This window comes from Ursus arctos, unplaced genomic scaffold (assembly GCF_023065955.2).
Source record: "Ursus arctos isolate Adak ecotype North America unplaced genomic scaffold, UrsArc2.0 scaffold_18, whole genome shotgun sequence".
In the NCBI taxonomy this organism is placed as follows: Eukaryota; Metazoa; Chordata; class Mammalia; order Carnivora; family Ursidae; genus Ursus; species Ursus arctos.
Genome location: NW_026622852.1, coordinates 21,510,197 through 21,537,656, shown reverse-complemented (window position 1 = coordinate 21,537,656; position 27,460 = coordinate 21,510,197). Strand labels below are relative to the sequence as shown.

Here is a 27,460-nt window from a genome sequence, read left to right as displayed (position 1 = left end):
GTTTGATAAGTTTTTTATAGATTTTGGATACTAACCCTTTAGTGTCATTTGCAAATATCTTCTCCCATTCCAAGGCTGCAGAAGCTTTTTATCTTGATGAAGTCCCAATAGTTCATATTTGCTTTTGTTTCCCTTGACCCCAGCAATGTGTCTAGTAAGAAATTGTTATGGCTGAGGTCAAACAGGTTGCTGCCAGCGTTCTCCTTTAGAATTTTGATGGTTTCCAGTCTCACATTTAGGTCTTTCATCCCTTTTGAATTTATTTTTGGGTATGGTGTAAGAAAGTGATCCAGTTTCATTCTTCTGAATGCTGCTGTCAAGTTTTCCCGACACCATTTGTTAAGGAGATTGTCTTTTTTTCCATTAGATACTCTTTCCTGTTTTGTCAAAGATTAGTTGTCCACAAAGTTGTGGGTCCATTTCCAGGTTTTCTATTCTGTTCCATTGATCTATATGTCTGTTTTTGTGCCAGTACCATACTGTCTTGATGCCTACAGCTTTGTAGTAAAACTTGAAGTCCAGAATTGTGATGCCTCTAGCTTTGCTCTTCTTTTTCAAGATTGCTTTGGCTATTCGGTATCTTTTGTGGTTCCATACAAATTTTAGGATTGTTTGTTCTAGCTCTGTGGGGAAAAAAAAAGCTGTTGATATTTTGATAGGGATTGCATTAAATTGTAAATTGCCTTGGGTAGTATAGACAAAAAATATCCTATTCTTAAAAGCTAACTTACTATCCCAGGAACATTTTCTTTCTAAAGTGAGCCTAATCTCTACCTAGAAGATCTTATGTGTGGGAATTAGGATCTGAAGAAAAAGAGACTATAACTGCAGTTCCCAAATGAAAAGAAAAAGAAAGATTCTAGCCATAAAAGAAATTTGCTGAAATACTGTCACCTTCTTATTTTGGAAATTAGTGGGTGCCTACTTTGTCTGCCTCATAAAATAGTGAAGAAAAATCTGTTATTTGCCACATACTTCAAACTTAAAAACTACTTTAATAGAATGTGCTGTTAATGTTCATTTAAAGGAGGGAACAATTGGGAATATAGGCCTATATACCTGCAAGGAAAACACATACCAAGTATTTCTACTTGACCCACCTGATTCTCCATTCAAAAATGTAAGAAACAACTCTGATCACCTGACAATTTAGAAAAGTGAAAACAAACACCTATTTGAAAAAGGAACAAGATGTGCAATCTGATGCAGAAAATCTGATGTGGGGGTATAAAGTAAAACTTTAAGAAAACTCTAGTTCATATTCTTAGAAAGATATGAATAGTCATTATCTCTATGATACAAATAAAGTACAATGAAGATTTATCAAGAATTAAAAATAAAATTACAAAACAATAGAATGGCTAATTAATAGGATGAATGCAGCTATGTACTTAATTAGTAATCACAAAGTGTTGGGCGGGGGTGGGGAATCCCGTAGAATCTAAAACAAGGAGAAAACAGTGAAAAATATGAAAACATTTAGAGATATGGAGCATTAGTCCACCAAAGAAACAGTTAGCAATAATATGATAGAAGAGTATTTTCCTAATCTAAAACCTCTTAGCAATTTTATGCTTGCAAAATAAACAAATCCACTTTGTTACAAACAGAAGTAAAAATAACGTGCACATGTATATTTCAGATATATGATCTTGATAATGATTGACAATGATGTTACTTACAGGGAGATGAAATTGGTTTCCTACAAATGAATGCAAGTCATTGGCATGACTTCCAGTCACCGACATATGAAGATAAAAGGTAATGTTAAATTTCCTTGAAAATTCCGAGAAAGATAATTTTAGCTAAAAATTCTATAGCTAGTCAAACTAGCATCAAATTTGTGTGTACATGTGTGTGTTCAGGGAAGTGAATCCGTACATATTCTATTTGAAAAAAAAATACTAAAGATCTTATGGCAAAAGATTGGAAAAGAAAAGGAAAATGATCAACACAAACTAGCACAGAAAGAGATTGTAGTTGACTGCAGCCCATGAAGCGTCAGTGAATCATGGGAGAAATTAAAGGACATTTCACTTCACCGTAAAGACTGGAAAATTCTCCTTTAAATAGCGTGTTTTCTTACTTTTCTACATACATAAACATACCGCTTATCCTGCATTTCTACATACACGATGCATTCAAATTGTCTTACAAACTCAGTGTATGCACCAAATATTTCCGGCAACCTGGGTTAGGTACACATTTTATACTGTTTGAAACTTCTTAATTCTGTCTGTTCAGAACCATTCTGTTCTGTTACATCAGAACAATTAATTTCACAACAGTGAAACCCTACTCTCTACAAGCATTTTCCCCAAAATAAGAAAATGTGACATTGTTCTTTCTGGAGAACTGGTCTGTCAGCATTTTCACAATAGGAAGTGTTTCAGTCAAATCAGAGGAGATAAAAGAAGCAATTTCTTTTGAATTTAGTGAAAAGAAAAATATTCAAAAAGAAAAGCTTTATAATTATAGTCAGGGAAGTACCTGGTACTATGAAAAGACAAGATAAACCCATTCATGCTCCATATACAAAGAAAAATATAAAATAATGAAAGTGAATATAAGCTCTTTGTCCATGCAAATAAGTACCCCCAAATTTCTTGGCATAATTTTAGGTCAGAAGTGAGATGGAACATTTGTAACATATATCTAAGTGTCTGAATTTAAGATTATCTATACATAAACATTAATTCACATTTTCATAAGTAGGCCTTTTTTTTTCCCTGTTCCAAATATCATAGAGAAGATACCTCAAGGAAGAGACCATATTGACTTCTATCTCTTATTCATTACCGTATTTTCAACTGTCAAACTTAAGCTTTTAACTCCTCTCACTGGTGTCTCAAGTACTATAGCGGGCAACAGTTAAAGGGACTGTATTATGTGTCTATTGCTGCAATAAAAAATTAGACAAAATTCATGGTTTAGAACAACATAAATTTGTTATTTTATAGTTTTGTAGGTGACAAGTCCAACACAGACATCACTGGGCTAAAATCAGTGTGTCACCAAAGCTGTGTTCCTTCCTCGAGGCTCTAATGGAGATGCCATTTTCTTTTCTTTTCCCAGTGGTCAGTGGCCACATACATTCATTGTTTTGGGCCCCCTTCTTCCATCTTCAAAGTCAGCCATGTTGCATCTCTCTGATCATTCTTCTGAAGTCACAGCTCCCTCTGACTCTGACCTTAGCCAAGAAAGGGTCTTTTAAGGACTCATATGATTAGATGGGACTCCTCTAGATAATCTAGTATGATTTCCCATCCCAAGATATTTAATCGTATCTACAAGGATCCTTTTGCCATGTAAGGTAACATGTTATAGGTTCCAGTGACTAAGATACGACATATTTAGGGATCCATTTTTCTGTCTATCACAGTCTACATTCTACCCTACAAAGCTTCACAGTCTTCCACATAAAAAATATATTAACCTGACCACAACATACTAAAAAGTGTCAACCCATTATAGCATCAATTCAAAATTCAAAACCTTACCTAAATCTCATTAGCTCACAAGTCTAAAACTCATCCAGTAAATCATTGAAATTAGAGATGGGTAATGCTCTCGAATAATCTCTTCTGGGGCATCCTCTCCATCTATGGATTTATGGAACTAAAGAGGCAAGTCATCCATTCCTATGGATATTGTCATAGAGCACGCATAAGATAACAGTTACAGAAATTCTGGTTCAAGAAAGTCAAAAAAAGAACGGAAAAGTGTCAGTGGGTCCAAGAAATTTCAAAATCCTGGTGGAAAAATTCCATTAGATTTCAAATCCTGGGATTAATCCTAGGTGGAAAAATTCCATTAGATTTCAAATCCTGGGATTAATCCTAGGTGGCTCAAATACTTGGGCTCTCAGTTCTGCCTTCTGAGGCATCCTTCATTTCTCATGAATGGTTGTATGTGTTTTGCACCTGGGTAGTCTTATCAGCCTATTTCCTTTCTATAGAAATGTGTGGTTCCATCAACTTTATTTAGTTTTTATAGTCTCTCTATTCCTTTCAGTTCCCCGCCAGCAGTGTTTTTACTCATTAAAATTCTGAAGACTCTTGTGGGTCTCCTGTGCATGTCATGGTATTCACTCCATTAGATAAGATCTTCCACAGACCTTTTCTAGATAATCCCATCTCTGTGTTTGGCTTTTGTGGAAATGGCCTAAGGATAATGCTAGTGCTTCCTAGATGCTCTCCAGTTAGTTTGAGGTTATATGTGAGATAATACTTTAATGTCCTCAAAGAGCCATTGGTATGATAGAATATTACTATCATGACATTTTGCTTTTCTGAGGTATTAGCAAAAAGTGATACAGCCCCATAGCTGGCTTTTTCCTCTGAATCGTGATTTACTAGGGGTGAATCTCTTAATTTGAGTGTTTTTTCTTTTTCAGTCTGACTAGTCTGAGAATTTCCAGGATTACCCAAGACTGTTGTTGTTTAATTTTTTTTTTGTTTTTTCTCTGTTTAATAATTCTTGCTCAGTTTATCTTTTCCTTCTACCATTTTACTATAAGCAGCAAGAAACCAGGCTTCATCCTCAACACTCTGTTTAGACATCTCCGTAGTTAAATGTACAATTTCATCATTTACTACTTCTGCTCTCCACATATCAGAAGGACTCAATTCTGCTAAGCATCTGCCATTCTGGAGCAATGATTTTTTTCCTTCTACTTTCCAGTAACATGTTCCCCCTTTTTTTCTCAGCCTTTACGAGCTGTTCCTTTAATCTCCATATTTTTACTAACAGTCTGTTGACAATGATTTTGGATTCTCTAAGGTGAATTATGTTTTCTCAGACCTGTTCCTTGCTTTTTTCAGAGTCCTCACTAAGGGTAGTTTACATCAGTGTTTTTCCTGTTTGTTCAAGGAAATCTAGCCTTCTTCTATTCTCCTCAAAATTTTTCCAGTCTCTTCCGATAGCCCAATTACAAAGCCATTTTTACGTTTTTCGATATTGGTTACAGCAGCATCTCACTCTGGTCCTGAATATATATTAGTTTAATATTGCTGCTATAACAGAGTACCAAAAAAATAGTGATTTAAACATTGCAGATTTATGATCTCACAGATCTGTAGGTTAGAATTGTAGCACGGGCCTTAATGGTCTTAGTTTACCAGCACAGCTATGTCCTTTGTGAACTCTAGGGGAAAATCTGATTCCTCATCTTTCCTAGCTTTTGATGGCTAACCACATTTCTCAGCTATTGACCCCTTTCATTCATCTGAACCTAGCAATATGGCATCTCTCTGACCATTGTCACATCTTTTTTTTTTTCTGACTGTAGCTGGGAAAGATTGTCTCCTTTTAATGATACCTGTGATTAGATTTGATCCTGGCTATCTAGGACAATCTTTTCATCTCAAGATCCTTAACTTTAATCATATCTGCAAAGTCCCTTTTGTCATGTAAGGTAACATACACACCGGTTCTGTGGATGAGGATTAGAATGTGCACAGCTTTGTGGGCCATTTTCCTCCCTGCCACAGGAGGCCTCATCTGAATAGACTTGATCACTCACAGAGCTTCTTTTTCTCTTGGACTACTTGTTGCCCCATACCTCTGTCTTTTTGATCTTTGAATGAGTGTGACCATCTGTCTAATCATGTGGCCAATTAGCCTTGCTCCCTTAATCTCTATGGGTTTCTTGACAGCTGACAATGGATATAGACTCAGATTATTGTGGATCTTTTTGAAGCCTGGTTTCCCCAGAAAACAGACTGCAGAGTAGAATGTACACTGTAGGAAGTTTGTTAGGGAGTGTTTTGGAGATCTTTGCTATAGAAAGAGAGGGAAAGAAGCAGCAGTGTTTGGCAGAGAAACAGATCAGGCTGCAATACAGTCTCGACGAAAGCCTCAGGTGGCCATATATTGGAGAAGGGGTTTCTAAAGCTAGGTGTACCCTTTAAATGAGTCTGTGTTACAGCAAGAGGACCGGGCCTTTATGCTGTGGAATCTACAACTTCTTGAATGCAGGCTGCCCATAGAAAAGTAAGGCAGTCTCTCAAATATAGGACAATTTCCAGAGGGGGCTAGCAGTTGAGAGCCATCACACAGCAGCACTCATAGCAGCTGGAGAAATAAGCCCTTCAGTCTTGAATGGGGATCTGGGAAGGGTATCACACCATCTACTATTCCTCGAGTTTGACGTCTTAACTTAGATCTGATCCTTGCCACATATATTCTTATAATATCTGTGTTAAATGTTACTCTAGTGATGATGTCTGCCCAAGCCACTCATAATGCTATTACCCAAAATTCATGTTACAATTGAGCATTTGCTTATTTATGTATACTTCTCCCAGTGACATTCTGTCCCTCTTATTAACAAATGCTGCCTAATGACCCTGGCTCATTGGAACTTTGATGTACTAAAATAAATTGGGTGGAGCAATTAAATAAAGAAGGCAATTTCCCCTTACACAGGGCTGCCTATTTTCTGCAATAATCTAACATCCAATTTAGTCCACAGAGTGAGATGGTATTAGGGAAGAGGGAGTCAATACTCCACATCCTAAAGTTACCTGCAAGTAAGAAGTGGAACTGAGAATTCTTACTTCCTCTTTCATTATCCTGTGCTCAATTACAGATTGAGGTAGATTTGGAGTCGGAGCTGTATTAAAATTCAAGATCCAACATTTACTGATTTTGTGATCCATGGCAAAAAAATCTTAACCACATTAATCCTCACTTCCCTTATTTGCAAAATTTAAATAATATTATCCTAACACTGTCTATATGCTGAAAAACATAGTGATAAAAGTTCTCTGCAGGTGGCACAGAATTATTGTTCATAACGTGTTATTTTTTTTCTAGGTCATTATTAGATCTTTAGTAATCTTTCACTTCTCTTTCCCCTACCTCTCTCTATTAGCCACCATCTCATTATGTACTTAGTATGTATATATTTATTATCTTAAACCTAGAAATAGAAAAAATTAACACACAAAATAGTTGTTTCAAGAAGATATAAACCATTTTAGGTAAACTGAAATACAGAATGTACTTTATTTGCATCTTTATAGGTACTTTCATTTTTAGGAACATAAATTTTGTATGTAAACAAAAAATTAGAACCTAAAAATTTAGAACCTAAATTTAAATTGGAGACATATAAGCCATTGTTTATGTTATATCTCTTTGTAAAATAAATACATAAACATAAATTATATTTATTTTCAGATTTTAAAGTATATATATTCCCAAATTACCAATATAATAAAGTTTGCTTTAGAGTGAAAATAAATGTCTTTTGAGCTTTTAAAAAAAAATTTTAATTACAGTTCCATATATCCATATTTCATATTTCCATATTTCAACCAGTGCTCATCACAACAAATGTACTCCTTAATCCCCATCGCTTATTTCCCCTACCCCCACACCCACCTCCCATCTAGAAACCATCAGTTTGTTCTCTGTAGATCTGTTTCTTGGTTTGCTTCTCTCTTTTTCCCCTCTTTGCTCATTTGTTTTGTTTCTTAAATTCCACATACGAGGGAAATCTATATGGTATTTGTTTTTCTCTGACTTACTTCACTTAGCATTGTACTCTACATCTCCATCCATGTCATTGCAAATGGAAAAATTTCATTGTTTTTTTATGGCTGAATAATATTCCATCATATGTGTATACCACATCTTTTTATCCACTCATCAATCGATGGACACTTGGACTGCTTCTATATCTTGACTATTGTAAATAATGCTGCAATAAACAAAGGGGTGCATATATCCCTTTGAATTAGTGTTCTTGTATTTTGGGGTAAATACCCAGTAGTGTAATGGCTGGATCATAGGGTAGTTCTATTTTTAACTTTTTAAGGAAGCTCCACACTGTGTTCCACAGTGACTGTACCAGTTTGCATTCCTACCGGCAGTTTTTTGGTGGTCTTTCAGATTTTCTATATATATTATCATGTCATCTGCAAATAGTAAAAGCTTTACTTCTTCCTTACTGATTGATGCCCTTAATTTCTACTTTGCCGTCTGACTCCTGTGACTATGATTTCCAGTACTATGCTGAATAAAAGTGGTGAGAGTGGACATTTTGTGTTGTTCCTGACCGTAGGAGAAAAGCTCTCAGTTTTTCTCCATTAAGGATTCTGCTAGCTCTGCCTTTTTCATATATGGCCTTTATTATGTTGCGGTATATTCCCTTTAAACCGACTTTGTCGATGGTTTTTATCATGAATGGATGTTGTACTTTATCGTATGCTTTTTCTGTATCTATTAAAATGATTATGTGCATCTTATCCTTTCTCTTATTGATGTGATGTATCATGTTAAATGATTTGCCAACATTGAACCAAACTTGCAAACCAGTAATAAGTCCCACTTGATTGTGGTGTTTGTTTTTTTTTTTTTTTTTAATGTATTGTTGGATTCAGTTTACTAGCATTTTGTTAAGGATTTTTGCATCTATCTTCATCAGGGATATCAGCCTGTAGTTCTCTTTTTTAGGGGAGTCTTTATCTGTTTTTGGGATCAGGGTAATGCTGGCCTCAAAGAATGAATGTTAGTTCTCCTTCCTTTTTTATTTTTTGGAATAGTTTGAGAAGGATAAGTATTAACTCTTCTTTAAATGTTTGGTAAAATTCACCTGTGAAGCCATCTGGTCCTGGTCTTTTGTCTGTTGGGAATTTTTTTTTTATTACTGATTTCAGTTTCTTTGCTGGTAACTGGTCTGTTCACACTTTCTATTCCTGTTTCAGTTCTGGTAGTTTATATGCCTCTAGGAATTTATCCATTTTTTCTTTTTGTCCAATATCTTGACAGACAGTTTTTCATAATATTCTCTTACAATTGTTTGTATTTCTGTGGTGTTTGTTATTTCTCCTCTCTCATTTTTTATTTTATTTATTTGAGTCCTTTTTCTCTTGATAAGTCTGGCTAGGGGTTTACCAATTTTATTTATTTCTCAGATAACCAGCTCCTGGTTTCATTGATCTGTTCTATTGTTTTTGGGTTTTTTTTAGTTTCTATATCATGTATTTTTTTTTTAATCTTGTTATTTCCTTCCTCCTGCTGGTTTTAGGTTGTGTTAGTTCTCTTTCTAGTTCCTTTAGCTTTAAGGTTAGGTTGTTTGAGATTTTTCTTGCTTCCTGAGTTAGGCCTGTATTATTACAAACTTCCCTCTTAGAACCACTTTTGCTGCATCCCAAAGGTTTTGACCCGTTATGTTTATATTTTCATTTGTTTCCAGATTTTTTCTTGTGGTTGACTTCCAGTTTCATAGCATTGTGATCAGAAAAGATGAACGATATGACGTCAATCTTTTGAATTGGTTGAGGCTTGTTTTGTGGTCTAATATGTGATCTATTCTGGAAAATGTTCCTTGTGCACTTGAAAGAAATATGTATACTAAATTGATGTTCATTTACATTTGAAACCATTCTTTTCTCCTCTCCTCCCCACATTTCAGGCATATGGTGCATGTTTTATAACCTTTTATTTTGTGTGTTTCATGACTGATACTTTACAAAAATACTCATTTTTACTCCTTTTGTGTTTCCTACATTCTTAGTATCACCTTTGGTCTTTCCTTCCACTCAAAGAGTCCCCCTTAATATTTTTTGCAGGTCTAGTATAGTGGTCACGAACTCCTTTAGTTATTATGTGTCTGGGAAACTTGTTATAGCTCTTTACATTTTGAAGATGGCTTTGCTGGATAGAGTATTCTTGGCTGAAGATATTTCCTGTTCTTTCATTTGGAATAAGTATCTTCTCATCTTTCTATCTCTGTGCCTATTTTCTGTTAGGAAAGTCAGTTATATCTCCTATGCTGAGGGTAATGACCTCATGAAGAAGAGTTTCTGGGATACCCTGCTGTATATAGTGTCCCCTGTTCCCTAGGACCTGGCACTTCAGGGAGTACCTCTCATACGTGCTGCATGTGCTCTGCTGTTGTGTCCTGGCCATTTTATCCTTGAGGCCAGTTTCAACAGAGGCTCTCTTTGCTCTGTGGGCTATGTTTGGTCCCTTGCCTGAATGTGGGAAATTTTAACTATGTGTGCTGTGCTCTGCTTGTCAAATGAGAGCTCTAGCTACTGCCACCAGAACTGAGGCTTCACACAAGTCTCAGGTTGGGAGACCCAGTGTTGGCATGGATTTGGGTGGTCTTCTGTGGGAGGGGGCTTATGGTGCTGGGACTGAGGCAAGCATGATTGGGAAGGGTGGTTCCACCAGAGTGGGGAGGGGGGGTTGATGTAAGCAAGTTAAGTACTGAGTGTCAGATGCTGGTTTGCCCTGCCTTCTCTCCAAGAACAGCCTCAGTGCCCTCAGAGCCAAGCCCACTGGCCTTTAGAACTCTAGGCTTTAAGCCTCACTGCTTACAAGAACTCAGGAAATTCAGCCCTCTTGCTTTCTAAACCAATTGTTGTGGGGATTCTTTTGCCCTGTAAGCTCCCCTATGTGTTAGCATGTTTCTCACTATTCTCTGGGACCACAGGTGCCTCCCCACCACAGTAGCTGTGCTCTGTTTCTCTCCCAAACTGTGTCACTGCACTTCCTACCTTCTTCGATGTGGCCTCCTCTCTACTTTTAGTTGTGGAGTTTCTTCTGCCAGTCTGAAGATAGATTTTTGGTATTTAGGATGATTTGATAGTTACCTAGTTGTATTCATGGGATAAGGCAAGCCTAGGGTCCTCCTACTCTGTTACCATCTTCCCTTCTCCACCCGTCTTTTGAGGTTTTTAAAAAAATATTTTCATGATCATCAGATCAAAGCACTTTTCCTCAGGAAATGTGCATAACCAGAGAATTTTGAAGACTGTTTTTAGGGCACATGAAACCCTTGAAGTAGATGCATGATTCTCACACATTTGCTATTAAAATTTTAAATTACTATGCATAGTATAAATATGGTTCAACAACTTTGTGTATACGCACACCTACACATACCTATGCACATAAAGGAAACAAAGTGTTCACGGGACAGCACCTGTACTTATATATGCTATGCACTCTGATTCTGCTGTTCTGTTCTTATTTTATGAATACTGTTACCTAGCCCTCTAACTTGATCTTATGACCCACTACTCCATCAGAACCCATAAATGGGTCAATTCACAGTTTGAAAAATACTGTTGTAAGTCCCGTAGGATTCCATATTAAAAAGTAATGCTTGGGGGCTAAGCTAAAAATACAGCTTTAAGCTGCTGTGCCATAGGAATTAGGTATATTTTAGCTGTGTTCAGTTTATAATTCTTAACATAGGGAAAGACTGGAAGCCATCACCATTAAATGAAACTCAGTCAGGCTTCTGTGTATGTATGTGTCTGTCTATCTAGAGAGAATTATATTAAGTTTGAGAAAATTCTGAAGCCAATTTGAAATATGGTGCACTAAAAACACCAATAGATACACTGTTTTTCAAAAAGAAGTTTGTCTCATTTCAGTTCCTGAGATATTCTATTGTTTTTATGTATTTTCATGTCTTAAATTATCTTCTCAGACTTAAAAAGAAATACAGATATGTATGAATTAAAACCATCACTAGTGTATCACTAGTTTATTTCTTAATTTTATAACAATTTCATTCCTTTGCTTCAAAATAGAAGGAATCAAAAGCATGTAATAAGCAGAGTCAGAACCTGTTTCTATGCATTCACCTTGCTACCAGGTATTAGGGCATATGTCTGTGACAGAACTACTGATGACATTTCTAACTCCTACTTCAAAGGGACTCCAGATTATGCATCGTTTGAAAGTGACTTTATATAATCCAATGCTGGGGGCACTGCTAGTTTCATAATCAAATCACAAGCCATAAAATTCAAAACTAGGCTACTATCACTCACCTTTTGTGTTTTTGCCTTTCTGCTAGATTCAAGGTATAAGTATCCTATTCACAAGCAATATTATTATCGCTGCATCCTAAAACTGTACTTTTTTTTAAGTAGAAATGGACAATGTATTTTTTTCTAAATTACTATACATACTTAGTAAGGGCTATTACATTAAGGAATATCTAATTTAGATCAACAATTGAGTGTGTGTTCTAAATGCAGGGTTTTTTTTTTTTTTTAAGATTTTATTTATTTATTCGACAGGATAGAGACAGCCAGTGAGAGAGGGAACACAAGCAGGGGGAGTGGGAGAGGAAGAAGCAGGCTCATAGCAGAAGAGCCTGATGTGGGGCTCGATCCCAGAACGCTGGTATCACACCCTGAGCCGAAGGCAGACGCTTAACCACTGTGCCACCCAGGTGGCCTGTTTTTGTTTTGTTTTGTTTTGTTTTTTTAATAAATTCTGGAGCTATTTAAAAATTTCAACAACGGATGCCTGTATGTAGGGGTACATTCCAAGCACAGCCATTATCGAGTTACTACTTCTCTCACAGCATCCACTGGTACTTTGCTCCTAGTAAACTGTGATTAGAAAAGTTACTCAATACATTATGCTTTCCTCAGTTGTGAGGGATTGATAACATTCAATATTTGCTATACTTTTTAGAGGTTTACAGATTAAAAAAAAGATTATCTGGAAGACAACTACTCTGAATATTTATACTTTGCATATAGTGTATTATTAGTGTGGTATATTATTATGATTTTCAAAATTTAGGACTCATACCACTTACTATGTGTCATGGAGTCTTCTAAGTTGCTGCTGCTCCTCTTGTTCTCTTCCGATTCCCCTCCCCCTCCTCCTTTTCTTCCTCTTCTCCCTCTTCCTTCATCATCAATCATCTTTGTAATAATCCTTATCAGGTAAGCACTATTATTATTAGTCACCTGTATAATGTCACGCAGCAAGTAAACAGCAAAGCCTGATATATTGTGTAGCAATTCTTAACATCAATTAGTTGTAGATACAAATCAGCATCTTGTTTTAGTAGCTGAACAATCCTAGATCTCTTTCATCAGCTGTGGAATTCTTACTAGCTCACAAATATAAATACCAACCAAAAAATTTTTTATAAATGTGTTTTTGTCTGTTGTGGCTTATAGAATCAAAATGGTTGTTTGTTAAAGATACCAACAGCTCAATTTCCATCAATAATTGACTTATCTTTCAGGGCTTGAGATACTTTTCAAGGAATATTTGAGTTCATGCAAATAATAAAGATAGATATTTGTAATTGAGTGACCCACTTGCTGACTAATAAGAATGATGAGTCAGTGAAAATGCCCAAATCTTATCTCATAGAGGAAGTGAATGGTACATTTGATCATGTTGTATACTTGGTACTGACGGTGGGGATTAAAGCCAGTTTACTTTCCTTCTCCACTCTGTCAACTTGGACTCTTTTTCTTTCCAAGGAGAATGATGTGGTTAAAATTCTATAGAATGTCTACAAATTCTCTTCCCAGAGATATCAAAATGGCCAAGGAATTTCATTTACCTAGTTGTTAGGTAACAATCATTATTCTTAAAGTACATATAACAAAAAAATGTGATAGAAAATACTTAAAATCAGAATTTCTAAATGTAAGTGTATGGTTAAGTAAGTCTGAAGAACTTTAGATGCTAAAACTCCTTTGGGATTATAGCAATAATCATGAAACTATTACAAGAATTCTTGCAATCAAGAAAACAAATTATGCCAGAATTTCCTGAAACTTCTGAATATGAAGTCTCATTTCCTTTAACAGTTCAATTAGTATCCTCTCTGCTGCTTTAAACCAAAAATGTAATCATAAATGTTTGAAGTCTCTGTGATTTTTGATAAATTTAATATCCTCACTAAGTAGTGGTTTACTCCTATTCACTTATTGATGATTAAACAGGAGTGTCTTTGTAAAGTGCCTAATTTAGCATTTTATGACCAGATGGGTAATCCCTTGATACAATTTTATTTAAGAGTTTAGGACTTGAAGTCAGCTGGTCTGATGTCATCTTCCTCCACAAACTACTCGGTATATTATCTTAGGGCTTGGGATATATCATATAAGACTGAGTTGCTTTATCTAAAACAGTGGTAATCGATAGTATCTATCTCAGGGCATTAAGGTGAATATTTAATGGTATGATGCATAAAAAGCACTTGGAAATTTTCTGGCACAAAGTGCGTGTTTAATAAATGTTAGCTATCTTTATTGTCACATCCTTGCTCCTGCCTCCTTGCCCTACTTTCACCCAAGGCAGTTTCAATACTTAAAGTGTGTAGCTAGGTATTACACCAAAGAATGACAGACAAATAACATTAATTTTTAAGTCCTTTCTTTCACACACCACATCCAGTTCTGTCAACTTTTCTTTCACAATATTTCAAAAATCTGAGCTCCAGGTTTCAAAAGTATTACTGCATGACCTTCTGACTCTTCTTCCTGCTTCTCCTCTTGCCCTACCACAGTGGATTCCGAAAGCCAATAGCTAGGAGGTACTACACAATCCTTCCCTGGTGGCCTCTCTGATTCAGCTCTTATTTCACTCCCCACTGCTCACTCAGCAACTTATTCTTTGTACATGACAGGAAAATGATTTTTGTTACAATCTTTACATTGTCTGTTCTTTCTGCCTAGAAACCTCTTGACTCATGGTACACAACATCTTTGTTTTCAAGTCGATGCTAACTATGATATTATCAGAAACATCTTCCCCCAGAACACAATCCGAATACACCACCTTACTCTTTTCCCATTACCTACCTTATTTTTATTCTTTGAACTTATCACTGTTTGATAATTTCAGTTTTCTCTCACTACAATGTAAGTTCCCTGAAGGAAATAATTTCTTTTCTCCTATACTGATGGATTCTCAGAACCTAGAAAGATATTTGACATACAACAGGTGCTTAATATTTGATGGATGGGGTACTTTGTTGAATATTACATGCGTGGATTTTGCCACTTTTTATCAGTTGAAGAACTTAGTGGGGTATTTCTTAACTCTTTTAACTAACTTAAATTTAGAAGCACAGATGGGCAGAAAAACTTAGTACGTGTATTGCCAGGCACTGTTATAGGCACAGAAAAAGTGGCAAGATCTCATGATGATAACACAGATGGAAAGGAAGAACAACTGTTGTTTTATTCAGAGAAGCCTATTTTTGTTTTACAAATGTAAACTCTTCTGGAATTTCTGATTATATAAACTAGATATAATTTCTTCTAATTTGTTTTCATGAAAGTTGGTTTATTTATTTGACTTGTTACCTCTGCTTTCCCTCTTCATTTTTTCATGTATTTAGTGATAATTCATTATCCATTCATATAAATAATAATGATTGGTAATAGTAATAACAAATTATCAGTATTACAAATGAAGGGGTTTCCTTACAGCTACCACTGTCTCTCTGGCAGGAAATGCAGATGGGAATGGAAACGTATTGGCTATGATAGCGGGGTAGGATGTGCTTCAGTCTGAGCCATATATATCACTTAGGATAGACTAAAGAAAACAAAAATATCATCTTGCTCTTCTTTGTGGCTTTATCATACTTTCTAGGAACATCATACACATTTTTTTTTATTTTGTGTAGAGAACTTGTCTTACTAGCTATTCTTAACCTATGACCAAACTGTAAATAGAGCTGTTTTTGTACGGAAGGCAGACAATTGGCCCAGTGAGTTACCACTTAGGATACTATACATCACACTCCAGCTAATGGCTGGAAATATCTTGCTAAGATCAACATGCGTTTCTTCAGTAGCCCTTCTATGTCAGCTTGCTGATACATATGGTTGTGCTTAGTTTTGCTGTTGATTTGAACGAAAGAGCTCTTTAATTTCCATAATTCTTCAAAGTAACTGGTCATCTTACCTTTCCTAATTATTGATATCCTATATATTTATTTAAATTTTATCTTTCCACTGTATTTTCTCAGTGAGACTTTGGAAGAAAGGGCATTGTACCCCATGATTTCAATCAAATATGTGTGAGATGATTAGACGTTTCAGTGCATGTACTTGAATACAGGTGAAGGATTCATGGTTACTGGCCCACGTAGGCCCAGTGGAGGAGAAAGAAGAGGTAACAGATAATCATTGTAGTAGACTACATACAGCTGAAGTGGTAAAAGGAGATAACATCTAACAAACAGAAGGAGAAGTAAAGCCAGCCTAGGGATTTGGCAATGTTTTTAGAAGAAATAATGCTTATGCTGAATACTGAATAATATATAAAATTTGAACAAGCAAAGAGGTCTGGGGGGAAATGCCCAGAAACAAAAGCTTCAAAGAGAATATTCTAGGTGGGGGAATATAATTATAATTAATGTATCATACCATATCACATCATATAAAAATAACCAGAAAAACTTGTTCTCTTTAACATTTAGCTGTTACATGTAGAATGAAATATTAACTGGTAGAAAGAAAGGGAGGTATACAAACTGGCCTTTGGCCATTCTTTCTCAGTATTCCTTCACAGTACAATATATTTTTTAATAAGGCAAACTGTTAGTGTCAGAATGATGTAATATACCTAAAACATTTTAATGCCAATGTCTGAATAAGTACAGATCCCCTGCTCTTAGATAGTCAGTCAGCCTTATAATAATTAAAAATGGCAGCTGATTAATTTTATAGTTATGCTTATTTTATAATACCCCAGATGTTTTCTCTATTTAAACACTACTCACACTGCAAAGCATAAACATATTTGTTTGCCAGTGTGCAATTAAAACTGCCCGAACTCTAGAGACCATAAGCAATATTATTTGACCTTGCATGGGCTTTAGTTACATAGGCATTGACCAAATACCAATAAAACAAATAAGAGGTTAATGAAATTGCTTTCCTATTTTAAATTCATAATATAGTACTAATTACATATGTGTATTTCTACTTCTGTCTTCCTCTCCCATTCTATCTCCATTTTACCTTATATTTATATTGTACTTTAAGCCTTACCCCAAATCTTTTCCATTCATTTTGCATTACTAATTTCCCTAAATGTGTACATATGTATGTGTGTGTATGTCTCTGTGTGTGTATGTGTGTTTATATAATATTTTCTCTAGTTTTTCACCATTGTGTATTTTTCACTACTAATATTGCAAGGAACTCACATGCAAGGATTTGAATAATCTTTCTCATGTAAAATTTTTTTATGCTTATTTTTTTAAAGATTTTATTTATTTATTTGAGAGACAGAGAGAGAGACAGAGATAGAGAGAGCACAAGCCAGGAGGAGAGGGAGCCTGATTTGGGGCTTGATCCCAGGACCATGTGATCATGACCTGAACTGAAGGCAAATGCTTAACTGACTGAGCCACCCAAGCACCCCTCACATAAAATTTTTAAAGACTATTGAAGTATAATTGCACACATTTAAAGTCTACGATTTTATAATGGTCTGAGAGATGTATATGCCCAAGAAACCATCTACAATTAAGATAAACATATTTATCATTCTCAAAGTTTCTACATGTTCCCTTGTAATTCCCCTCTTCCCTGCTTCCATGACCAACTTTCTTTCCCCATTCCCAAGGGCACCACTGGTCGACTTTTTACAAACTTTCTATAGAGCCATTTGCATTTTCTACTAACAGTATTTATACAGTGGAATCACAAAATATACTCGATTTGATTCATTCAGTATAATCATTTTAAAATTCACCCAATAATTGCTTCATTTTTATTATTAGATAGTAATTCTATAGATAAAACACCTTTTGTTTATGCATTGATGAATTCACTTATTAATACTTGGTTTGCATCTAGAATCTAGTTATTACAAGTAAAGCTGTTATGATTATTTATGCACAAATCTTAATAGGGACATAAGTTTCCAATTATCTTGGGTATATCTTAGTTGTGGAATACCTACACCTTGTGAAAAGTTTAACTTTTAAAGAGACTGCTAAACCCTTTAAAGGATTTGCTCAAATCTTTTACCCATTTATTTTAAACTGGCTAATTTTGAGATTTCTAGATATAATCCTTTGTCAGAACTAGAATTTGTAACAATTGTCTCCCAGTCAACAACTTTGTTGATTATTTTTACAGTGTTTTCCAAAGGACTTAATTTTAATAAAGTCCAATTTATTATTCTCTTATGGACCTTTCTTTTGGTATCATCTTTTTTTTGGATCATATCTTTAAAAACGTTTTCTATGACAGTTACAAAAATTTTCTCATTGACTTTTTTTAAAGATTTATGAGCCTGTGCGTGTGGGTAGGGGGAAGGGCAGAGGAAGAAAATCTCAAGCAGACTCCTCACTGAGTGGGCTGAGTGGGGTGGAGGTGGGGGTGGGGGGACAGATACATAGCTTGATCCATTAGATTTTGACCTGAGCCAAAATCACAAGTCAGAGACTTAACTGACTGAGCCACCCAGGTACCCCTCATTGTTTTTTTTTTTTTTTTCCTGGAAATTTTATAGTTATAGGTTTTAATTTTGATCCATTATTCATTTTGAGTTAGTTTTCATACATGGTATAAAATAAGGATCTAAGGGGGATTTTGTTTTTTGTATATGGATATTAAAATGTTTCAGCTACAGAAGTACCTTTAAACATTTTTGTCTATTATAACTTTTTTTTTTAGTGTGTGAGAATGATCCTGAAATCTTTATATTTTGTTCTGTTGACCTATTTATTGGTCAGTATATCAGTTCCTTTCTGCCTTAATTATTGTACCATTATAATAAGTCTTGAAATAAGGTAGTGTTACTCCTTTTACTTTTCATCTTTTATAAAAATTTTTCACTCTTCTAGGTCCTTTGCATTTTCACATAAATTTAAGGAGACTAAATGATTATTTTTTTTAATTAGTGAGTAGATTTACTATACATAATGTGCATTCTGTACTCCAGGTATATGCAAAGTAAAAAATGAAAAGTAAACATGGGGGGAACACTTTTTTTAAATTACTCTGAAGGAAAGCATAAAGTATTTCCAGTTACTAGCAGTTGATAAGTTGACATAACAAATACATAAAATTGGCCCATTGTGTCTAAAGTGTTAATGTATTTTAAATAAATGAAGATTTATCTTCTAGATATTATAATATCTCAGATCTTGGAAGAGTGATCTAGTTCAACTGCCTCCTGAGCATCAGGAGCTTAAAACATGACTATCCGTAGTAGGCAGAGTTAAGATTTATAGCAGGTGGACTGTGACCAGTGTATTACATTATACTCATTCGTATCTCCAGACTTCACTGAGTAAAACAGGCTGCATTCTTGAATAAATAAGTGAATGAGCTATTACTACAGGTTATTTTACTTTATGTAGTATAAATATATCCATACTATTAATACATAATAGAAATCTAATGTGTTTTGATCTTCTGCTATAATGTAGATATTTCTTCATCTCCCACATCACCATTTTGATGAAATTTATTTTACTTTAAAATTTTGAGAGATCTGCTCAATGTCCTTTGATAGACTCTATTTAGCTCTGAATTTGGCCAACTTGTTTTCGTAAAAGTCTTGATTCCCATATCTGAAAATGGCAGCTTTAGATTATTAAGGTACATATTAATACCCCAAATATTAAACTCTGTAGTATCTATTGGATATTTGACAGCAATGGATGTGCGGGGTTAGTCAGCATGTTCACAAACAGATGAATTGAAGGCACAGAAATTCTGCCTCAGAAATAATTCAGGTATGCCAAGTGAATGGAAGCATAGACATTGTTAGGTGAAAATTGAGTTATCCGTGAAATATTTTTACTTCCTATTTCAAGTTCTACATGCAAGAGAATAATAAAAACATAGTGTTATTGAGTCTTCTGCATTGGGAACAAAATATTTGAGCTAGGATGCAACCAAACAATGTACCAGAGAAAAAACATATTTAACCCAATAGTGACAGACAGTGGTCCAAAGCCAGTCTTCTGTAGCTATGACCTTTCTTCCTAAATTCCTTCAAATGATCTTCAGGCAGTAATGTTGCAGTGCTCCCCAAATTATTCTATAATTTATGATTTATAAAATGCACTTGTCACATTGCTGAGAAGTTTAGTAGCAAGAAATAATTTTTTCAGAATAGCAAGCATTATAAGAATAAGATGGTAGCAGAGTAGCACATTCATTTGTAGATGGTCACATTTATGTTAACATAAAAAATTGCTTTTTGCAAAGTTTTATGATATTAATCTTGCTATGGTTTTATTGATGTCACAACAGGAGGTTAATAAAAATAACATATAATAAGCATAACTTTAATTGCTAAACTATATTGGGTTTCCACTCGGTAAATTGATAATAACTCAAAATGTAAAAAATTTTATGTTCCTGAACAACTATTCTTTTTTCTACTGTTTTTATAATTCAACTATTAAGGTCCTCAGTTCCTTAGAAGAATAGGGTAGGGCAATATCAAAACTCTCATTCAAATCTGGGGTCATTTTCATATTGAGGAATAAAATTAATTGACCATGTTCCAACAATGTTTAAAATCTGTTAATTCACCGTTAGACTATAACAACTTTGTCACTAACATCAATGAGATTTTTTAAGGCACTGGTAAATGACTCTAAAGGACATGTCAATCTAAGCTTTAGAGTTATGAGTTAATAGTTAAACATATTAAAATTGTGTGAAATACAGGCTTATTGTCTGAAGGAAAAGTTAAAATTGTGTTTGCTGATTATATTTCTCAAAATTATGTTGTAAACAGAACATTTTAAATCCAAATTTCAAATCCCTATGTGTACTTTATATTGGTTGGAATATGTCCGTTTCTCATTATTGTTATATGAGTAAAGACATAATTAAATCTTTGACAAGGAATTGTATAGTCACTTTATTCTTAAAATTTCAGTAAATATCTATTAGATTATTGTAGTATTGCTTTAACCAAATGTGGCCTTATTAGCTTCTTTATTTTCTTTCCAGAAAAGGCAGAGAAAAGAATTCCTTTGAAACTTCAGGGAGGAAAGAGGTAAGCCGAAGTAATTACAGAACTGGAACATCTCCAGCACTGGGGCTGACATCCTGATTATTAGAGCAGCATCTATTACAGCCACAAGTAATTTCAGATGAACCTAATCCATCAGTTCCTGCTTCCCCAAAGGGCCACTTCTAATTCCTGCTGGAGCCATGGACACCTGGTAAGAGAGGTGATTTTTTTTTTTAAGTGCACTTTAACTTCCAGAATCCATAGGAAGCTCTACCTCTGAATGCTCAGACTTTCTAAAACTGTTGTCAATATGAAAACATTCTACAAACTGGCTAAGACAGTTACCCACAGCCAGATGGGGTTAGGAGGCCTTAGGAGAGTTGGAATTTTCTAAGATCACAGGTAACCCTTCCCGTGCATTAAGGAGAATCTCCTGCCTTAAGGAGGTGGTGGTGTCTATGGTTTAATCCTATGGTTCCCAGGTTTTAATCCTGGGAAAGAAATGTTGACTCATGCTTTTATTCATTAAATTTTATCTTCACTATGTCAAAGTTGCTATAGTCTAGGAGGTAGAGTAGATGCAAACCAGGAAGACGACATTTTACCTCAATTTGTAAAAAAAAAAAAAAAAAGACATTGAAGCAAGGGCATAAATGCATTCGTAGACCCCTCCCCAGCACATTACATATGAAGTGATCAATAAGTATTTAGGTGAGTGAATCATATGAATTGTGACATGGGAATCTGAGTTTTCAGGACAATATGCTAAGACATGTGTTTAGTCAGAGAGACAAAGATGTTACAGAGCAGTTAAGTTGTTGGAATAGCATTAAGTATCATAAAGGAAGTTAGGTAGAAATACTAGAATATGTCAGCAGGTTATTTTTCTAATTTGTAAACATTCAGGTTGGGTGATCTGAATGAATGCATATAAAAATTAAGAGAACTTGGTAAAAATAACTCCTCACCTCCTATACTGAAAAAATGAACAAATGAGTAAATTATATAGAAGTAGATTGCAAAAAAATAATATCTCCCAAGTTATTTACTGCTCTCAAAATCTTGTCTGGAAGATACTTCGGTTAATAGAGTTGCCAAAAATCATTTTATCCTCAAAAATGAAAAAGGAAAAATTTACTTTCCAATTTACTCTTCTCTTACCAAATTGGTTTTTTATGTTAGTTCCAAATATATCAAATGAATCTTATGCTTGTACAAGTCACTCTGCCCCAAGTGGCAATCCTTTACTTACCTTTGTGTTAAGGAGGAACTTGAAGTAGCTGATATAAAATTATAACTAGTATTTGAGTTCAAGTCTCAAAGCAAACATACAGTTGAAATTACTATAAAACTTACACAGAAAAGGTTTGGCTGTATTTTAGATTTTTTAAATTTCAAAGCATACATCTTGATTTCATGTAACTAGAAAGCTGTTAGTGCTGTTGAGTACACCAAGATTTTACATCAAACAGAACTGTTTTTAATCATTTGTTAATAGAGCAACTTTTTATGCTAAAAAATTTATTACTCTGGTATTTTATTTTGTTAATGTATTTGTTGTACTTTAACCTAAGTAATATAACCTTAGTTTTGTCATAAGGAACAGAAAAATATAAAAACTCGGGGATGTTATAAAGATTAAACAATAAAAAAATAGAGAGTAATAAATAAATAATAGCTCCATCTATCTTATTTATATCTTTCTGTCACTAGTGCCTGCCTTACTAATAACAAGAATCCAAAAACATGTGTTCCCAGAAATTAACATGTGAATATGCAATAGAAAAAGCGGAGCCCGAAGTTTGCCCCACCAAACAGCTTATACGGGAAACCAGTCTAAGGAACACAATGAAGAGTGTAGGTTCTATTCCTTCTGGAGATGGACCGATTATTGATTAACCTTTTAGAATAGACAGACTATGTCTCTGTGGCCTTAAATTTGATTTTCAACAAAGATCAGAAAAGGAACCATCAAAAGACAAATTATTTAGCTAAAAATTGAGTGTTGTGGTTTTTCTTTAGATTTTTTTCTGGGACAGAATTTCACAAGCGATCATATGGATTATCACTGGGTTGTCTTTAACTACCATGCTGATTCAAAATGGTATTTATTTACAAATAATGAACTTGAGATCAAGGATAGACATCAGACTGAAGACTTATCAACATAAGAGCAAGAGGTCTCCATATCTGAGAACATTTACCAAACTTTACTGTAAATACTTGTGCAGGGTTTTTATTCCTCGGTAGTTCCTAAGTATCTTGAGATTGGAATCAGACTTTTCCTTTTATAATATTTGTTTATGTGCCTAACACAGAGTCTGGCATGTAGAAAGTACCTACGAAATGCACATTAAGTTGAAAGACTAAAAATGACCCTAAGAAGATACAGAAGAGGATGAGTGCCTCTCTCCCACCAAAGTAGTTGAATCCAGAGCTATTAGACATAGTGGTAGAATATGAAGCGCTTATCATGGGTTCAAGCTAATTACGCTAAGAGAAGCTATTCTGTGACTGCTGGATGCTACACAATTTATAAAGTGTAACATCATGGTTTTATCTGCTAAAGAAACCTCTGGAGTCCTTAGTGCTTGAGAAAGGGTGGAAAAGAGAATAAACGTTTCTCAGTCTCCTATGCTTTGGAATAAAAGCTGCAATGATGGAATATTTTAGTAACAACTATGCTTCAGAGTTTCCAGCTTTGGTAGAAGCACAGAGTGAAACTACTTTGTAGTCATGATGTCAAGATGTATTTGAGACAGAACATATTTTTGCATTTGGCTAGAAAACCAAGTTTTTATGATTATCAACATGCCATATCATCATCTTCTGCAGACCCCCGTCAGTATAAAGAAAAAAGAAGAGGAAGGAACCATGTGACTGCCTAGTGATGGGTAGGTCTCATAGTATAAATAGAATGCTTCTTTTGCTTGCAGCTTTATTGAGATACAATTGACATATACCACCATGTAAGTTTAAGGTGTATAGCATAATGACTTGACTTACGTATATTGCAAAATGATTACCACATATAAGCAACATCCATTATATAATATAGTTACAAAAATGTTTTATTTCCTGTGTTGAGAACTTTTGGGATCTATTCTATTAGCGACTTTCAAATACACCGTACAGCAGTGCTCACAACAGCCATCATATACATTACATCCCCGATACTAATTCTTCTTAACCCGGATGTTTGTACCTTTTGACTACCTTCACCAAATTTCTCTACCCTCTTTGCCTTGCCTCTGGCAACCACAAGTCTGGTCCCTTTTTCTTTAAGTGTGGTTTTGCTAGCTTCCACATCTAGGTGAGGTGATGCAGTGTTAGTCTTTTTTGGTCTTACTTCACTTAGCATAATGCCCTCAAGATCAATCCATATTGTCACAAATGGCAGGATTACCATTTTTATGGCTGAATAGTATTCCATTGTGTGTGTATGCCTGTGTGTGTGTGTGTGTGTGTGTGTGTGTGTAAGCACACACCCCACAATTGCATTATAATTGCTTTATCTCTTCATCCATCAATGGACACTTACGTTGTTTCCATATCTTGGCTATTGTAAATAGCCGTGTTCGTGCTGCCATGAACAAGGAGGGGGCAGATAACCTCTTCAACATAGTAATTTCATTTTCTTCAGATAAATACCCAGAGGTAGAATTGCAGAATCATAGGGCAGTTCTTTTTCCAGTTTTTTGAGAAGTTTCCATATTATTTGCCATGGTGGCTGTAACCAACCGACATTCCCACCAAAAGTACACAAGGTTCCTTTTTCTCCATATTCTTGCCAATATTTGTTTTCTTAGTCTATTTTTTTTAAGATTTTATTTATTTATTTGACAGAGAGAGAGAGAGGCAGTGGGAGAGGGAACACAAGCAAGAGGAGTGGGAGAAGGGGGAAGCAAGGTTCCCGCTGAGCAGGGAGCCCGATGCAGGGCTTGATCTCAGAACGCTGGGATCTTGACCTGAGCCGAAGGCAGATGCTTAATGACTGAGCCACCCAGGTGCCCCTGTTTTCTTAGTCTTTTTGATACTAGCCATTCTAACAGGTATGAGGTGGTGTCTTGTGGTTTTGATTTGTGGTTTTGATTTGCATTTTTCTCATGATTAATTATGTTGAACATCTTTTCGCATTCCTGCTTACCATTCAAATACCTTCTTTGGAAAAAAATGTCTATTCAAGGCCTTTGCCCATTTTAAATTGGATTATGTTTTTTTGCTATTGAGTCATCTGAGTTCTTTATATATTTTGAATATTAACCCCTTAGCAGATATGCAGTTTGTAAATATATTCCCCAGTCCATAGGTTGTCTTTTCATTTTCTTGATGATTTCCTTTGCTGTGCAGAGCCTTCTAGTTTGATGTAGTACCACCTGTTGATTTTTTTATGTTGTTGCTTGTGCTTTAGATGTCATACCCAAAAAATTGTCGCCAAGAACCATGTCAAGGAGCTTTATTTCTAGGTTTTCTTCTAAGTCTTTAACCCTTCTTGAGTTAACATTCATGATGGTCAGAGATAGGGGTCATTTTCTTTTAACATGTAAATGTCTAATTTTCCCATCACCATTTGCTGAAAAGACCATCTTTTTTCCATTGAATATTTTTGGTTCCCTGGCCAAATATTAGTTGACCATATATGTATGGGTTTATTTCCTAGTTCTTTTTTTTTTTTTTAAAGATTTTATTTATTTATTCGACAGAGATAGAGACAGCCAGCCAGAGAGGGAACACAAGCAGGGGGAGTGGGAGAGGAGAGCAGGCTCATAGCAGAAGAGCCTGATGTGGGGCTCGATCCCAGATCGCCGGGATCACGCCCTGAGCCGAAGGCAGACGCTTAACCGCTGTGCCACCCAGGCGCCCCTATTTCCTAGTTCTTAATTGTGTTCCATCCATCTATGTGTCCATTTTTGTGCTGGTATGATAATGTTTTGATTACAAAAGATTTTTAATATAGTTTAAAATCAGGACTCCTGATGTCTTCAGTTTTGTTCTTTCTTCTCAGGGTTGCTTTGGCTGTTTGGGGTCTTTAATGGTTCCATATGAATTTTAGGATTATTTTTCTATTTCTGTAAAAAATGCCATTGGAATCCTGATAAAGATTGCATTAAATTTGCTACTGATGGTTTGAATAGAATATCTTAGAAAGCTATTTCATGCTGGTGCAAACTGGTACATTTTAAGAATTCAAATAAAACTTTCATTTTCAAGTCTTCCAATTTAAGTACTAAGGAATCAGGATGTTAGGTACTAATAGAGATATTCTTTTTAGTTTGAAATAGTATGATTCAAATATAACACCTCTAACATTTCCTGCAAATAGGATCAAATTATAAAAAGAATATGCTTCTTTTTTTTTTCAGATAAAATAACTTCACAGAACAATGCTTTCAACAATCTAGTCTGCAGTGGTATATATTAAAAAAAAAAAAATAGATGTGTCCATGCACTTAAAGAAGTATATAACTTTTAGGAAATAGATTTTATAATAAGAAAAAAGGAAAAGAATACTATTTCCTTTTTACATTTTCTTATTAACCCCAAATAAACTATTTTGTTGCTATAACTTTTATTTCTCTTTCTCTAGCTTTCTATTTTGGAATATTATAGATTCACACATAGTTATAACACAGAGAGGTCCCTATATTCTTCATCCAATTTTCCCAAGACGGAAACATCTTTCTTAATTAAACTATAAATCACAACCAGAATATTGTCATTAAAAAATCTTCTGACCTTATTCAGGTCCACCAGTTTTACATGCACTAATTTTATGCATGTATGTGTGTTTAGTTATTTGCTATTTTATCAAATGTTTACATTCATGTGACCACTGTGTGAGTCAAGATGCATAACAGTTTCCTCACAAGGATCCCACACGTTGTTCTCTTAGAGTCACAGCCACCTGAGTCTATTACCACCTCAACCCCTGGCAAAAATGAATCTGTCTTCATCTTTCTAATTTTGTCATTTCAAGAATGCTACGTAGAATCATATAGCGTGTAACCACTTACGATTGAGTTTCATGCTCAAGATAATTGTTGGACTGGATCTATCTGAGATGTTATGTGTATCAATAGTGTCTTTAATGACAAGTCATATTCCATGAAATGGACGTACCACCGTTTAACAATTCACGTATTAGAGGTACCGGTTTGTGACTACTGCAAATGACTAAAGCTGCCATAAATGTTTGTATGCAGATTTTGTATAAACGTAAGATCTCATTTAATAGAAATTCATGCCAAACACTGCAATTGCTGGATCATATGGGAAGTGCAAGTGTAGATTTTTTAAGAAATTGCCAAGTATATTTTAGAATGGCTGGATCATTTAACATTTCTTGAAGTAATGTGTGAATGATGCATTTTCCCCCACATTTTTACCAGCATTTGGAATTAGTACAATTTATTTTTACTTGAGTTTTTCTGATAGGAGTTATTGATATTTCATTTGGTCTTAACTTTCCTTAATGGCTAATAATACTAAACTGGCACTAATTTATATATTTATTATATTAGTGTGTATGTGTGTGTAGATAAATATATCCACTTCAGTGAAATGTCTGTACATGTATTTTGTCCATTTTCTCATTGCAGTTTTTTGCCCCCCCAACTTTGCTAATTTAAATATTCTGGAGAGAAGTCATTTGTCAAAAGTGTGCTTTGAAAATACTATTTTCTCAGTATTCTAGCTGTTTTTTTTTTTTTTTCCAATC

At 34.9% G+C, this 27,460-nt stretch overlaps 1 long non-coding RNA gene across 1 annotated transcript in view; it reads left to right on the top strand.

Moving 5' to 3' along the window:
* LOC123001432 (uncharacterized) overlaps positions 1–26,175 on the top strand; it is a 104,533-nt gene extending 78,358 nt beyond the window's left edge. Inside the window, exons 2-4 of the long non-coding RNA XR_006410319.3 lie at positions 1,685–1,761; positions 20,739–20,953; positions 23,578–26,175. This is a non-coding gene — a long non-coding RNA (uncharacterized LOC123001432). The remainder of the gene's footprint in view (positions 1–1,684; positions 1,762–20,738; positions 20,954–23,577) is intronic.
* The last annotated feature ends 1,285 nt before the right edge of the window (positions 26,176–27,460 follow it).